The 14,866-nt window shown below is 46.3% G+C and overlaps 1 protein-coding gene across 2 annotated transcripts in view; it reads left to right on the forward strand.

The window, feature by feature from the left end:
• The window catches only part of ME2 (malic enzyme 2), a 115,333-nt gene that overhangs the window by 51,334 nt on the left and 49,133 nt on the right, over positions 1-14,866 (forward strand). The gene's annotated exons all lie outside the window — the stretch shown is intronic.

The following is a 14,866-nucleotide window of genomic DNA, read 5'->3' on the forward strand; positions in this document are numbered from 1 at the left end:
AAATAAGGGGCATTTAGAACTTTCCAAAACTCCCTACTATTACCTGAGCTGGCGGCTTGTTGGAGGTCATCCCAGGCCTTCCCCCTTATATCTTTTACTTGTTTGTTTCTGGCCTGCTTGTACTCATTTCTCAGTGATCTTACCAAAACCGCATCTCTGGGCTGGGATTTTAGAGTTTTAACAAGGGATCTCTATGCTATGGAGCATGATGTGCCAAACCAGGGGCCTCAGTTGTAAATCAGTTACTGGCTTATGTCGAGTAAGTGTGGCTTTTATTTTTGTCAGAGCTCTAAACTGGGTGACTAGTAGAGGGATATAGGACTCCTCAGCCAGACAGTATAGGATGTTATCCCTTACTTGAGCTACTATTGCGGGAGCCAAGTTCTGCTTCACGACCTGTACCCACTTTAGTTGGTATCCGTTGTTACTGCCTAACGCAATACCGTCTACTACCGGTTGGGATCTTTCCATTTTTTGAGAAAGACTTAGGTGGATATATTGGATTGCGTGATCGCTGTGGCATGTGAACAGATTGGCTGAGTGGTCCACTCTATCTTGTATTGCAGAGGAGACTAAGACAAAGTCGATTGTGGACTTGCAGTTATTCCTCTTGAATGTTTTCTCTATCTGGCCAGTCTTTGAACTGTTAATTACACTCGGGCACCTAGGATAAAGTCATCTGTTGATGGTGTCACCATATTCATTGTGTGTATGAAATGTACGGAACCCTGCAAAAAATGCTGGGTACTTAGCCATGTTTCCTGGAGGCCGATAATATCAAACCTTAACCAGTAGTTCTGGCACCCATCATTTCCTGCCTTGGAGGCAATCCCTGCCACATTCCATGATGCCAGACTGATCTTGTTTCTGACCGCTAATCCCTGAGTTTGGGGGGACATGGAGGGCAAAGGTGGCTGGTAAAGTAACTGGAGAGGAGGTGGATATTGATGGTCAATCACAAGCTTCCAGGTCTAAGAGGGGAGTAAATCTATTAGATAACCCGACCCCGAGGTAGTGCTCATGCAATCCAAGTGTTGTAGCATGTGTGTGGCTTGCCTTAGCCCACCCCTCTGGTCGATTCCTGGTGGGGGACCCTGCTAATAAATGTACTCCAGTTCTAATGAAATAATCTACATACTCCTAAGGGGTGATATATGGAGATTTTCAAGAAGAGCGATGCCAAAGTGGGGTTTATTAAAATGTATCACCACGCAGTCTCCTACGAGGGTTTTAGTAGTTACCAACCGACCCCACTCTCCTCGCCATGATGATCTTATTAACTTGCTGATGACTCCCCATGCCCCGGTCCATAAGATGATTTGATAGCCAGTGCAGGCATTTGTCCATTAGCTGCAAGGTGGATTCATACTGCCGGACCCGCAGAGGAGGAACATTTGCCAGGACCAACACAAGGGGGGAAGAAACCAGTGGAAGATGGAGGACTTGCTGTAGGTGGCTTGCCCGCCTTGCCACGGGGGTTCTTGAATTCCTGCTGGATAGGATCCAGTCTTAGTTCGCCCAGTCCTCGAGGTACCTGGTGATCATAGTCCTTTCTGGCTAAGGGCGTTGGAGATCAAACCTCCAATTGTTCAGTAGTTTGGGCGCGTTGTGAAGGGCCCAAACCACCCTGCGCAGAAGACCGTGATATAGTACCCCTGGACAGTGAGGGATTTTCGCCCTGAACGGTGAGCACAACTGTTTCGGGCCTCTCTGCAGCTGCAGATGGGAGGTCGACAGAGTGGGTCGTGTTTAATAGAGGGGCTGATGTTTTTGGGCCTCTAAGCCAACTAGTCTCTCCAATTTTATTTAGCTTCAACTTGATGGAATCAAGTAAGGTGGACATAAATTTAGTTTCATCTTAGAAAGCTTTATCGAAAGCTGGTTCACGAGGTGAGTCATTAGGAGTTAAAGGCATGGAATATTTGAAGTGACTGTCTTGGCGCGAGTAGTCTGGGGTTCGTTGCTCGAGTGGTTTTGAGTGGTTTCGACTTGTTAGCCCCTGCTACGCTTTGCTGGGGGGTCCATTGCATAGTCGGTGAGGGATGGTAAAGCAGCATTTCTCCTATTGAAAATGGGAGACTGTTGAGTGGTGGGTGAGGGCTACAGTTGGCTGGCTGGGAGGTCATCTGATGAGGCCACTTGTGTTAATGGGGTATGTGGGGCATTTGCTAAGGTGCTCCCTAGTGGCAACCTATTATAAAGAAAAAGTGGTTCCATGGATAAGCGTCTGTCAGTTTGATTTTGTGTGAGAGAACGCGTGCTGCTCTTGACAGAAACATATCAATTGTTACCTTCCCGCCCCCTGTTTTCTCCACCGGGACCTTCCATCTCCCCATGGTGTCGAATTACCAGTATAAAATTACTCAAGGAAAGTAAGGTACCTTAGGTCGGAGACAAGACATAAGAGGGGGGGGGGCCCCAGCCCAGCCTCTTCCGGGCTCAGACTGGCATGGACGGGCCCAAACGCAGGCTGGCGACCTGCTTTAGTAGCTCTTCCATGCGCTAAACCTCCTGGGTGCTGTAGTCCTCCAGCGCCGGATTGCGGGAAAGCGTGGGTGAGGTACAACAAACCCCGCAGTGATGAGCAGCTACAGGCGCCGCGGGCCAGCGACCTGCTTTAGTAGCGCTTCCGTGTGCTAAGCCTCATATGTTATGTTATGTTATGTTACAAACTTTTGTATTGCGCACAGCTGCCCCAGCTAAGGGGCGTCCTGGCGCATGGCAGATAAAAATGCAACACCACAGGGAACACAACAAAAGAGAAATGATTTATTAAAACAGAAAAGTTTTTAAAGCTTTGCGAAAGACTAAAAGGTCATCTAGCAGCCGCATTTCTACTGGAAGAGAATTCCAAAGCTCGGCTGCTCTGACCCGAAAAGAACGGCCACCGACCCGAAACAGCCTGTATCGGGGGATCACAGTGAGTGCATGGCCCAAAGATCTCAGGGGGCGGGTAGGCACATACCAGGACAGAAGGTCCGCAAGAATTTGAGGACCTCCCCTCCTCAAAATCTTGAACGCCACACACAGCACTTTAAACTGGATTCTTGCCCTGATAGGCAACCAATGCAGTGTTCTCAGTGTGCCGGAGACGGAGCATGTTCGGGGTAGGCCAACAATAGCTCTCGCCGCAGCGTTCTGGACGCGTTGGAGGCGGGTAATCTCAGCCAGATTGGACCCTACCAGTAGAGAGCTGGCATAGTCCAGGCGCGATAACACTGTAGCCTGGACTATCAGCTGCCTGGTGCGATGGTCAAAAAACTTCAAAACAGGACGCAACGACCGTAAGATACCAAAGCAACAGGCCGCAGTTTTCTTCGTGTGGCCGACAAAGCTAAGGGCATGGTCCATCCATACTCCTAGGTTTTTTAATTCCGTGACCGGAAGGGGGGCCGGCCCCAGCTCCGTAGGCCACCACCTGTCCCCCCATATTTCCGGCCTCTTACCGACGAGCATGATCTCTGTTTTCTTTGCGTTGAGCTGGAGACAGTTGTCCTTCATCCAGCTCGCCACCGCCCTGAGTCCACTCTGAAACCTGGGGGCATCCTGGTCCGCATCCCCGCTGATCGTAACCGCTAGCTGAGTGTCGTCAGCATATGAGACCATGGTCATGTCCCATTGCTTGACGACCTCAGCCAGCGGTCTCACGTATAGATTAAACAACGTGGGACTCAGCGAGGAGCCTTGCGGCACCCCCTGTTTCAAAGGATGGAATTGGGACTGGAACGGTGGCACAGCAACGCTAAAGAAACGATCGTCTAGGAAAGACCGGAACCACTGGAGGGCAGGACCACCCAGCCCAATCTCCTCCAGGCATTGCAACAGGATAGGATGCGAGACAGTATCAAACGCGGCGCTCAGATCTAATAAAACGAGCGCCGCAGTCTGTCCCGCATCCATCACCGTGCGAAGATGTTCAGCCATGGAGAGAAGGGCGGTCTCCGTGCTGTGACCAGCACGGAACCCATTCTGGGTGGGATCCAAGATGTTAGCATGGATAAGGTGGGCCGAAAGAACTTTGTTGACATGGGCCTCCAACACTTTAGTCGGCCACGGAAGCAAGGAGATAGGCCGATAGTTTTCAGGTTTATCTGGATCCAGGGACGGCTTCTTTAAGATGGGAGAAACCACCGCCCGCTTCCAGCTGGCGGGTACCGTGCTTGTCTCCAACGAGATGTTAATCAAGGAGTGTACTACGGCCCGTCCCACAAACGACTGATCTCTAAAAAGAGTCGCTGTAAGCGGATCAGCGGGGGACCCTGATTTGACCTGCAAAGCCAAGAGATCAAACCCCTCTGATGTTAACTGGGGCAGCACGTGCAAGGTGGATTCTCCACAGAAGTTGATCGGAGACTCAACTGGAGGCCCTGTACAAGGGAACGTCCTATAGATGTTTTGGACCTTTTCAAAGAAGAACAGAGCAAGAGCCTCACATTGAATGGTGGACCCAGTCGTCGTCGTACAGGCACGCTTTGCTAAGAGATCCTTCATCACTTTAAAGATGGTTTTGGAGGGGTTGGAGCTGTTGCCGAATTCAGCAGCATAGTAAGCTGCCCGAGCTCGGCAAACAGTCCGATGGTAAATTTTGACGGAGGCGAGATAAATAGCTTTTTTCCCGTTATCGTACGCCTTCCGCCAAGCCCTCTCCGCTCGCCTACAACTACCCTTGAGTGTACGTAAGGTGCCATCGTACCACGGACTAGAGTCCCTGGAGCTGACTTTACAAGCGGTAATTGGAATAAGGGCGTCAAGCGCCTTGGAGATCCAGGAGCAGAACCTATTGTAACCTGTATCAACCGTGACCAAAGGTTCTAAAGGCTCCGTGGCGAGGACACGATGTAAGTCCTCCAGACGTAATTTACTCCAATGCCGCCTTGTGACCAACTTTGCAGGGGGAATAGTAATCATTCCCGGCAAGGGGGTACTGATGGCAACCAAAGAGTGGTCCGTCCAGCCAAGGGGTGTAACGGCGGAGACAGAAGCGTCTGCCAAATTGGTGAAGAAAGGATCTAAAGTATGGCCACCTGTATGAGTAGGCTGTCGAACCATTTGCACCAGCTGAAGGGCCTCCAAGTCAGCAAGAATACCGCTAACCGAGGGGGTGTTAAGGTTATCGAAATGTACGTTGAGGTCTCCCAAGATGGAAAAATTGGGACAACCTACCACCAAGGAGCTGACCGCGTCGGGGAAGGCAGCTCTAAACGCCACATCACTGCCAGGGGGGCGATAAACCACCATCCCCGAGAGAGTGAAATGTGGGGTGACCGAGATCTTAAAGACCGCACTTTCACATCCCGCAATGGTCAGACCATTGCGGGATGTGAAAGTGCTGTAGTTCTCCAGGGCATGCTTGTGGGAAAGCGTGGATGAGGTACAACAAACCCTATAGTGAAAAGCAGCAAATGAGGGGTGATGCCCCGAAATCGGTCCTAGGATGTTTGTTCCTGGTCCAGGGTGGACCTGGCTTGGCAGTTCGGGTTGGACTGTTCCAATGAGGAGCAGGGTCATGACTGATTTGTTTATGGCGGAGTCTAAACTGGGGTGGCATGGCGAGCAAAAGAACAATGAATTTAACCCGGATCTCTTGACTGGGGGTTAATGTTTGACTTTTTTCTTCATTCCGTTCATCATTTGTGTATCTTTTGCTTTCTAAAAGTGGCTTTTTCCGAACTGTAATTTAAAATCCGACTTCACCTTAAGATAGGATTTTAAATTGGGATTCCAGGACACCAGACACGAACCAGTTATTTCTTCCCATTTGGAAATTACACTTATAAAATTTAATTCGCCTACTCCAATATTATCCTATGTTAGAGATAGGCTTTGCAGTAGTGAAAAACGAATGCAAAAAGTTTTTACTACCAGGACTTCTGAAACTTATAAATACATGTCCTACTTTTTAAATATATAGTACCCTGCCCTCTGGGCTCTCCAGGGCCTATTCTGTGGATGACGTCTATATTAAAAAGGTTTGGGTCTGGCAAAAGGTATATTTTGCCAGTATGAAATGGCTGTTTAAAACTGCACACACAGTCTGCAATGGCAGGCCTGAGATGTTCAAAGGACTACTGAAGTGGGTGGCACAATTTATGCTGCAGGAACAATAGTGGCATTTAATTTACAGGTCCTGGGTACATGTAGAACAACTTTACTAGGGACCCATGAGTAAACATGGCAATTGGGGATTTTAGTAAGATGGCTCTTGCTATAGTGGACCAAAATTAGGTACAGTGTGTAAAGTCAAGGCAAACTCGAATTGGCTGACTGGGGCTGAAATTATAACCCAAATACACTCTCTAGTGGTAGTGAAGGCGAGCAGTTAGGCTTATCAGAGGGTAGTGCTAAACATTTGTTGCACACACAAAAGCAGTAAGTGAGGCATACACTCAATAAAGAAATCCAAAACCAATTAATAAAAATAACGCTGCTTTTGATGTGAATTTAGATACCAAGATCATCAGAATCAGGTTAGTACTTTTCGAGTTATGAATTTCTATGCTTTCGAAAGTTTACACTGCAGTTTCTGCAGCGGGAATGTTATCCTATGGGGGGGGGGACATGTATTGCATTTGGGCACTTGTCAGGGACTTTTGGGACCCTACTCTGGACTTAAGGTGAATATGTGGAAATTTCCAAGGCCAGCAGTTCACCTTAGGAAGCGTTGGGCATCCAGGTGCATCTTGGTGCAGAGGTGTGCTACAGTGTCAGGTGCCCCATTCACTTCAATGAAGATCGGTTTGGTTAGAAAGAGGCTGCTAGCAGGGACTTGGGGAGCCAGTCTGGGTGAACCCACATTGGGACTTGAATATTGAGATGCTCAGGTATGTATGGGCACAATTGGTCTATTTCTCCTCAGGCTGAATTGCTCGCATGCAGTGGAGTCTTGGCATCGGGGCGCCTTTGGAGGGGGCATGCACATAGAGGCTGCTGGCGGTGACTGAGAGTCCAGCCTTGGCAAACCCAAGTGTGCAGCCTTTGAGGATCTCGGAACCCATGCGGCAGGGTCTCCTCCCTCTTACTCTGGCAGTGGTGTGTGGGTGCAGAGGCACTTTGAGGTGTCGGGTGGCGGTGGTCAGAGGCTCGCTCTTTGTCTTGTTTTTTGCTGAAGAGGGGCAAACTGGACATCTGGGCCACTCATAATGTGGATTTCCCATCCCTGAGGTCCCGCAACTTGCAGCTCTATTTTCCTCAGCGTTGGTGTCTGGACAGGAAACAAGCCTTGGCTGCTGCAAGAGGTATGTGCCTAGGTATTGGTACAGTGCACCTCCGGTCTGCCAAGGCGTCCCCGCACTTGGTGGGAGGATGGATCTGACCCGTGGGAGCACTGCTACCTCTTCCTGGTTTGCTACAGTGTCGCTAGTCCCATGGAGCAGCAGGATGGTGAACTGGATCTTGCTTAATTGGTGCCTGCGGCTGCAGAGGAGTAACTCCAACTTACGAAGCAGTGGCAGCCCTCTGGGTTTCTTGGAGGCTGCACAGTGGCAGGATGAGTCTGTTTCTCCATGAGGGTCAGGTGCAGCAGGCAGGCTGGAAAGGTTGCCGCCTAGTCAGTTTTTGCTCCTCTGTTCTCGGATCAGCAAACTTCAGTCCACTTCTTCTTTGCGTCTGTTGAATCTGAAGTCCTGGTATCAGGTTTGCCACATAAATAATGTATTTATTGGTGTTGCCGGTAGTGTCAGATAGTAGCCAATGGGCTACCTACCTTTGGGATGACTACACCCTGTATATGACCTCTTCCTGTGGGAAGTGGGTATTACCCTGGCCCATAGGACCTAAATCCACCTGGGCAGCGAATGGTGTTTCCCCTGTCTGGGGAAAGCCAGGTTTGCATATCACAGGCGGTAGTGGCCTTTGAAGCCTCCTGCCTTGATATGCAGATTACTAGTCATCCTGTTTGGAGGAGCTGACAACCTCCGAGAGCATGGGCTCTAACTTCCAGGGTGTCAGAAACACATCTGTGGTGGCAGGCTTCAACCAACACACTAGAGATCAGTAGATTTTCAGGGGGTGCCTCTAAGATATCCTCTAGGCGTATGTCTTCATAAATCCATCACAGTGTGGGTTTTTTAATATGAAGTGTTTTATACCAAACACCATAGGTTTCAGTAAAGGCATTATGTAGCTGGGAAACTCATTTTGCCCAGTTCTCAGTACATACCTTAAGCTGACGTCCCTGTTCACTTGTATTGTCATGAAATACTAAACGGGGGGAGGTAGAGGGAGAGATCAACCAGGTTCGCCCTCCACGGCAATACTTATTCAAAAAAAAAAAAAACAAAAAAAAAAAAAAGATCTGAAGACTTCAGATCCAGAGAACCTGGCTAACTACTGGAACATGACACTTTAAGGTCTGTTTCAGAAACAGGGAAAGAAAACTTTTTCTTTATAGTCCCCTCACTCACCGGAGTTTCCTCACGGTGACATGCTTCATCATTGGGGCTTCTCAACCCAGCTGCGGGTTGAGGCGTGCTGCGACTATCGCGATTGCGAAGGAGCACTTGTATATGAAGACTATGTGTCGTGTAGTGTGAGAGAAAGGGGAAAATGAAATGGAGTGAAAGAATTAAAAATATCCTGCTAGTGGGCTAAACTAACTTTATTCTGGCCCCCAGTGGATATATTAAAAATGGGGTGGTTTACCAGAAAAACTGACTCTATTATGGGATTCAGTATCTGGTAAGCGTGTCAACTAGTTTCGAGCTGTACCCCACAGCTCTTCCTCAGGACTACTCCAGGGTCCAGCCCTGTGAGTGGCACTCCAAACAAAAACAAAAAGTGAAAGGTATGCCTACATTAATATTAGAATATACATACTCTTATCTTTGCAATTCTTTGGTAAATCTGTGGAGAAAAATACTTCCAATATTAGTGGTACAATATCCATTTAACCAATGATGTTATCATATTAAGAATAGCATTTTTCATTAGCTTGGTGTCTCAATAAACTACTTTGTGATAGTGTATGTACACCTTCACCCATTCCACACACATTTTTCAAAACCGAGTGATCCCCATATCTGAAGGAGCACCCTGCGTGCATTATCTGTGGCTAAGTTTTTAAATTAACCAACACACTTTGTGGCATGGTCTGTGGGTCCAACACATAACAAAACGGACAAAACAAAACATATAGAGGAAGAATTCATACTTTTTACAGGGTTGCACTGAACCTCATGGTCAATCGCGGGAAGAACATATATCCCCGTAATCACCTGGTAGTGGAGTAATCAGAAGCTGTTATAGGTTCCAAAATGTATCTATGATAAAGACACACGCGCTTCGAAAAACGCGTTATGAAAGTCACATTTCTGTTCAAGGTGCTAGGGTAGATCTTACTTGTTACGAGGTATTATCTCGGCGGTAAACCTACTCGGCTCCCCTTCGAGACCGGCGATCGCTTTCTCATGCCGGGAGGAATGAATATTATACTTCCCCGGTGTTCGTCTTGCTTCCGGGTTTGAAGCTAGACCGCGCGTATAGTTCGAAGACGGCCACTCGCATTGGAAAAAGGCGGCGGCCATCTTTGAATTATCGGGCTGAACATCCGATCGTGTTAATTGTTAGGAGATTGCTTACATTATACATAGAGGTTGTGAGACTGAATAATATACATAGATAAACTTCCTGAGATTATGACATAATTTAGGTGGCAAAGTCAGGAATTAACAGAATTATCAGCTCATCCAGGTCACCATTACTTAAAGTAGGATCATCACTAAACATAGTATGTTAGACGAATTTGTGTGTAGTAATGCTAGAGTTATTATTCTTTTTTATACAGTAAGACCTACTCGTTACTCGGAATGAGGTGAAGTAGTTTGTAAGGTTTTATGTAGAATATTCAACATTTTGATGCTGTGCTACCAAATTCTTTTAAAACCAAAGGGGGTTCAAAGATCAGATTAATACTGTACTACCAGATTCTATTAAGGACATCGGGGATTAAAGAAATCAAGTTGGAAAAACTTTAAAAGAGACCCAAAAAATTACCCCTTGCAAAGGGGTTAATCATTGTAAATGAAAGTAACTTACGAATTTGTCGGAAGCTCTTTGTTGTTAATACATATAGGTATTCATCTCTCTTACATGGGTATTCCACTGGATGGGTACTTCTCATAGTATTTCCATTATACCCTTATCGTGCTAGTAGGCCCCATGGGATATTATCATTTAGGCCTTGGGTGTCTGTTTTCAGCTTGTATACCCAGCGCTGTTCTTTATTTAAGAGGCGTTGTTCCAAATTGTCCTGTCCGTACAATCTTTCAAGAATTACCCATGTCATATCGTTGGGCGTATGGTTACATTCAATGAAGTGGGATATCATTTTTGTTGTAATTCTCTTCCGTCTAATATTACTTCTGTGCTCGACTATCCTCGTGCTTGCCTTTCTTGTTGTCATTCCTATGTAGTGCAGTTGGCAATTGCAGGTTATCATATATACTACTCCAGAAGTATTACAGTTGGTGAAGTCCTTCAGTTCCCAAGTCATATTGTTATTGAATGTTACTTTTTTTGTGGCTTTTGTCAAATGACAGACGCTACAGTCGCCACAAGGGTAATGTCCTGTAGGTACTGTACTGATAGTTCTTTGTTTGGGGTTTTTATTTTGTTCTTGTGGACGGGTATGGACTAGATGGTCTTTCAGATTTTTACTTCTTTTATGGCTGAACATTGGTTTTGGTATGTCCAGACTCCCACAGTTCAAAGTGCGCCAGTGTTTTCTAACAATGTTTGTTACCATGTTAGAGGCAATGTTGTAAGTCGTAATACAGATGGGTCTCCTTTCACAGTTCTCTTTGGTGATCTTTGGCTCCAAAAGTGCTTCCCTATTGTTATTAGCAGCTCGTTTTTTTGCTTTTTTCACCAAGTGTGCTGGATAATGTCTATCCAGTAATTTTTTTGTCAGATCACTCGCTTGTTGGTTGAAATCCTCTTTGGAGCTACAATTTCGTCGCAGTCTCAAAAACTGGCCAACGGGTAAGTTCTCTTTTAATTGTCTCGGATGAAAACTATCGAACACTAACAGGCAATTTCTTGCAGTTGGTTTAAAGTGCGTCGTAGTACTCAGAGACAGACCATTGACCGTGATGTTTAAGTCCAGAAACACTAATTCTGACCTACTCATGGTGTAAGTGAATTTGAGAAAAGGGTCTTGTTGATTTAGCCATACTAAGAATTCTTGTGCCTCTATCTCCGTACCTTCCCAAATGAGAAGGACATCATCGATATACCTTTTCCAGAGGCTCACATGATGTTTGTGAGGGTTTGAGGCATTGAGAATTTTCCATTTTTCCAGATGGTGGACGTATAGTCCGGCTACGCTCGGCGCAAAGGTACTTCCCATGCTCGTGCCATGGGACTGTCGGAATAGGGTGTCTTCGAAACGGAAAAAGTTTTCCGTTAAAGCCAGGCGGCAACATTCCAGAACGACATGGCGTGGTGTCTGATACTCCCAGTCTGCTTCGAATAAGACTTCTTCCAGTATCTGTAAGGTGTCGGCATGGGGTAAGCTAGTATATAGACTTTCCACGTCTAAACCAATCAGGATATTCTTTGTCGGATCAAATGGTAAGTCTCTCAAAACTGTAAGGACCGATTTTGTGTCCTGTAGATAAGTCTCAGTGGCTTGAATCAGTGGTCTTAGGAAAGCATCGGCATACTTGGATAGGGGTTCTAATATTGATCCTATGCCCGACACTATTGGTCTGCCAGGAGGATGTGTTATGGATTTATGGATTTTTGGAGTCGTGTAAAAGTAAGGGGTTATTGGGTTTTTAGTTTCCAAGAAATCCGCTTCCTTTTTCGTTAGCCAGTTATTGGCGGTAGCTTCTTCAGTTAGATAGGCAATCTCTCTTCTGAGACGATTAGTAGGGTCTTCTGTAATCTTTACATAGTTTCTTTGGTCCGCTAGTAGGTCAAGGCAGACTTGCCGATAGGTGGGTGTATTCTGCAGCACTATCGCTCCGCCCTTATCAGCAGGCTTTATTGTAATTTCCTTTTGGGATGACAGTTTCTTCAGAGCTTCGTGTTCCACTTTGCTCAAGTTGTGGAAAACTTTGATGGTTTTGGGATCAATTTCTGAAATTTCCTTCATCACAGCCTTTTCGAATGTTAAAACCTCCACTGGGAGGTTGGCACTTAGAGGAGTAAACGTCGATTTTTTGTGAAGACCAGAATCAGTGCTGGAAGTGTTGGTTAAAGGTTTATTGGCAAAGAAAACTTGTAGTTTGATCTTTCTTATGAAATCATTCATCTCTTGGGCTAAGAGGAACTTGTCCATAGTGGGAGTAGGGACAAAACCTAGCCCTTTTCCCAAAACCTTTTTTTCAATATCTGTAATTTCGATATCTGACAGGTTAACTACTAAGCTGGTGGTTTGCTCGTCGTCGGTTGATCTACCGGTCCCATGCTCCTGGTGTGGCTTCTGGATGTTTCTATTGGTTGGGCCCATTGGACCTGTTGGGTTCTTCTTGTCTTTCCTCTTTGTTGGCCCCTGCCTCTCGATAAAAAAGGCTGCTGTTGTTGTTGGTCTTGTCTTTGTGAATTTCCCCAAAAGTTCTGAGCTTGATGAGGGTATTGAGGTGGGAAATTTGGTGGTCCATAGAAGAATTGGTGTGGTGGTGGTGGGCCATAAGGAGGCGGACCAAAATACCCTTGCCAATTTGGATTGTATCCGCCTCTGTTTCTAAAATATCCTCCTCTTGGGCGTCTAGTTTTGTTGCGTCCATAATTCTCACTATTGTTGGAATTGTCTGATCCAGTATCAGAATTGTCTGAATCCGTGTTGTATCCTGGGTTTCTATTGGGAGGAATGTAGTCATCTTTTGTATATGGATACATTTTCTCCCGTGAGAAGTTCTTCAGATCTTTTTTAAATTTAATGGTTTTAGTGTCTTTCAGACTTATCTCAAAGTCAGCCATTTGTTTATTTAGTTCATCCAATCGTTTTTTTATGTCGCTGACGTCCTGGAAGGTTTTTAATTGTACTTCAATTTTTATGGCTTCCACTTTCATCTCCTCGCCTAATCTTGCTGCAGTTTTTATTATCAGCACCAACCAATCTCTGGTGCAGTGCCAGGAAATTAGTGACAAATCAATTTTGAATTGTTTGTCCTGTTGGAAAATAAAGGGCTCATTCCTCACTATTAGTCCCCTTGGTGCCGTATTTGACCTCAAGTATTGTGCCATCATTACACCATGTATTAAAGTTTTTACTTGGTTCCTCTTAAGTTCAGTTAGTTCATCCCAAACTTGGTTAAAGCCATCTGAATCCCTATGTATATTATCTGGAAAATCTCCTATCGATGCCATCACTCTTTCGATTTCTTCCTCTGAGAATGTTAGGCCCGTGATTTCTGCCATTGTCCCCACACCACACCAGTGGGTGTGTTCTTGAATCCAAAGGGATAATAACACTAACCAAACTCCCACGGCTTGCGCCGAGAATCATGAAATACTAAACAGGGGGAGGTAGAGGGAGAGATCAACCAGGTTCGCCCTCCACGGCAATACTTATTCAAAAAAAGATCTGAAGACTTCAGATCCAGAGAACCTGGCTAACTACTGGAACATGACACTTTAAGGTCTGTTTCAGAAACAGGGAAAAAACTTTTTCTTTATAGTCCCCTCACTCACCGGAGTTTCCTCACGGTGACATGCTTCATCATTGGGGCTTCTCAACCCAGCTGCGGGTTGAGGCGTGCTGCGACTATCGCGATTGCGAAGGAGCACTTGTATATGAAGACTATGTGTCGTGTAGTGTGAGAGAAAGGGGAAAATGAAATGGAGTGAAAGAATTAAAAATATCCTGCTAGTGGGCTAAACTAACTTTATTCTGGCCCCCAGTGGATATATTAAAAATGGGGTGGTTTACCAGAAAAACTGACTCTATTATGGGATTCAGTATCTGGTAAGCGTGTCAACTAGTTTCGAGCTGTATTGTCAGTCATTAAACTGGCCAGCACAGAGGCATATCTGCTCATGTAGATATATCCTCACATGTAATATAATGCACTCTACCATAGGGTTGTAAGGCCTGCTGTAGGGGTGACTTGCAAATAATGCATGCAGTGTTAGGGGACATGGCACACAGGGTGTGTGCCATGCCGTGTTTTAGAGCACCTTGTCATGCAGCCTGCAGTGACAGTCTGTATGGGTTTGGTGCTGGGCACCTTAGAGTGGTACAAAAGGGGGTGGTGATGGACGGAGCATCTGAATCAATCAAACACTCACACCCAGTCAAAAGATCTGGGTTTAATCCATCACCGTTCTTTAGCCCACTCTGCCACCCCAGTTCAGACATGGCTATATGCAAATCAGTCTGACCCTGTGCCTCATGGGAACAGTCCAGCCCGAACTGCCAAGCCATGTCTTCCCTGGACCGGAAACAAGCTTCCGAGGACCGGTTTCTGGCATTCCCGCCGTCTTCAGCACGGCTTGCTTGAATCCAGTGGCAAAGTGAGCAATCACCACCCCCTTTTGTACCGCTTTTGGCCGACATAAGTGTGGCAGGGTATACAAAGACGTGAGTCCCTTGCTCACTTTGCCACTGGATTCAAGCAAACCGGGCTGAAGACGGCTGGAATGCCAGAAACCGGTCCTCGGAAGCTTGTTTCCGGTCCAGGGAAGACATGGCTTGGCAGTTCGGGCTGTACTGTTCCCATGAGGCACAGGGTCAGACTGATTTGCATATAGCCATGTCTGAACTGGGGTGGCAGAGTGGGCTAAAGAACGGTGATGGATTAAACCCAGATCTTTTGACTGGGTGTGAGTGTTTGATTGATTCAGATGCTCTGTCCATCACCACCCCTTTTTGTACCGGGTACCTTAGAGTGGCACAATACATGGTGCAGCTTTTAGGGACCCT

Source organism: Lissotriton vulgaris, chromosome 3_1, assembly GCF_964263255.1.
Source record: "Lissotriton vulgaris chromosome 3_1, aLisVul1.2, whole genome shotgun sequence".
Classification (NCBI taxonomy): domain Eukaryota; kingdom Metazoa; phylum Chordata; class Amphibia; order Caudata; family Salamandridae; genus Lissotriton; species Lissotriton vulgaris.